The sequence below is a fragment of the Belonocnema kinseyi genome, chromosome 4 (assembly GCF_010883055.1).
Source record: "Belonocnema kinseyi isolate 2016_QV_RU_SX_M_011 chromosome 4, B_treatae_v1, whole genome shotgun sequence".
Lineage (NCBI taxonomy): Eukaryota > Metazoa > Arthropoda > Insecta > Hymenoptera > Cynipidae > Belonocnema > Belonocnema kinseyi.
In genome coordinates, this window is record NC_046660.1 from 85,845,398 (window position 1) to 85,847,691 (window position 2,294).

At 28.8% G+C, this 2,294-nt stretch overlaps 1 protein-coding gene across 1 annotated transcript in view; it reads right to left on the reverse strand.

The window, feature by feature from the left end:
- The window catches only part of LOC117171234 (sodium-dependent nutrient amino acid transporter 1-like), an 11,203-nt gene that overhangs the window by 2,997 nt on the left and 5,912 nt on the right, over positions 1 to 2,294 (reverse strand). The gene's annotated exons all lie outside the window — the stretch shown is intronic.

Genomic DNA, 2,294 nt, shown 5'->3' on the forward strand with positions numbered 1-2,294 from the left:
AATTTATAATCTTAAAATACACACATTTTTTATCGAAACTATTCAAGCTTACATCTAAACACATAAATACTCTGCGTTACCAAAATAATAAAGGTGTGTTATACTGTAATTGGTCGCAAGCCTGTTGGTATACTAAAATGTGAAATGAAGTGAAGTCTGGAAATAATTAAAATTAAATGTAGATCGAAGATATAAATATCAGTTTTGGTATTTAATAACAATTTTGTATAAATAATATTATACTTCTAAAAACTATTATTAGAACTGTTATATAACATGTATTGAGTCCTTTTTTTCTTAATTTAAATATAGAATGTTGAAAAAAAGAAGAATAATCGTTCACTTCTCTGTATTCAGATCTCTGAGATCACGTGGTTTTGGATTTTCTGCTGCTCATAAAACAAGATATCACTCAGTCAATGACTATTCAGCTTGCCACATTCCACAATTAAAGTGAAAGAAAAAATAGAATTCTGTCATTTTATGAATATTTGTAATGGTTCAGATGGTTGATATTGAATTAGAAAATTGGACACAAGTAAGACACTTAAAACAATATTATAATTTTGTTTAATAGTACCTGCTCATTATCAATATTCTATTATTGAATTTAGAAAAAGAATGCATATAAAAACGAAGCCTTTAGGCAGGAGGAAAATATTTCCAATGTAAATTCTAATTCAGGTTTTGATAATAACTTTGGAGTCGAAATTGAAAAACAATCAAACAAATCAGACTCAAAACAGAGGGATTCTATTTTTGTTTTATTATCGGTAATTGTCAAATTAAAATAATAAACAAGTTTAATAATTATTAGATTTAAACGCAAGTTAAAAAAATTTGTCTAATAGTTGGACAAGGTTGAGAAAGAAGAATGGGGTGGAGGAATGGAATTTTTAATGGCTTGTATTTCAACTTCTGTTGGACTTGGAAATGTCTGGAGATTTCCTTTCACTGCTTTTGAAAACGGTGGAGGAGCTTTCCTTATTCCATATATTATTATTCTGATTTTGGTCGGAAAACCTTTTTATTATCTTGAAGCTGTTTTGGGACAATTTACTAGTCGATCTTGTACAAAAACTTGGATGATGTCACCTGCCATGAAAGGTAATATTTAAAAACAATTTGAAATTGTCGAGGGAAAATGTGGTAAGAAAAAAAATGAAGAGAGGAAAATTACTACAAAAAAGTGAAAAGAATGAAGCAACAAATAATATACGACGTTTGATTTTGATGGTAGGTTTGTTTAGTAATAAAGATAACTCATCAAAGATAAGATCTTATGCTAAAATAAAAGTACGAAATTTAATGTTTCCTCGTTAGTTCGTTCCATTGTTTTCTTTCAATCTTTTTCATTTTTTCATTCTTTATTTCTGTTTTCCGTTTATTTATTTTGACTAAATTAAGCAATATGTTAGAAAAGTTCTTATATGACAATTTCGGAAAAAATGTTATAATATATTATAATATTGTTTAGGTTTGGGGTATGGACAAGTTCTTGTTTCATTTTGTATTGTCTCCTACTATTGTAGCTTAATGGCTTTGACAGTTTACTATTTAGCAGCGAGTTTTCAGCCTGTTCTTCCTTGGTCTTACTGTCAAAATGAGTGGAAAGGATTTTGTCTAGATACTTCTAATATAACGATTTCCGGACATGGAAATGTTAGCAGCTCTGCTGAGTTGTACTTTCGGTTAGTTTTCCAAGTATTAATGAATTACCTTTTTTTACATTTAATAGATTTTAACCTTATAGGTACTTCAATAAATAATATTCTATGTAGTGATTGAAGATTTTTAAAATCATTTGTTTGAAATGCTATTTTTTTAAATCACGGAAAGTCTGCTACAGTTAATTGCGGATAATAGGGATTTAAAAAAAAACATTTGTTTCAAAAAATGTGTTTCGTACTTTGAAAACCGAAACCTTTTAAAAAGCAAAAAAAATTGCAAATCTTCAACTTTTTTTAACACAAATTAATGAAAATATAAAAAAGGAATGAACGTGAAATTCAAAAATAATATAAACTGGTGGTTTGATTTTCTGAAAAGGGTTATATTTTATAAAATTATAAATATTTCGAGGTTTTCATTTTGCAATAAAACTCGGAAATAACGCCGATTTTGGGGCTGAAGAAGATGGAGAACAAACCGGATAGATTTTGCCGCTTCGGATTAATATGCTTTTGTTTATTCACGTTTGTGTGACCACCGCATACTCCAGTTCTCAATTCTCTTCAATTCTCGGAAGAAATATATCTGGGGGCGTTATAACCGAGTTTGACTGTACCTGAAGT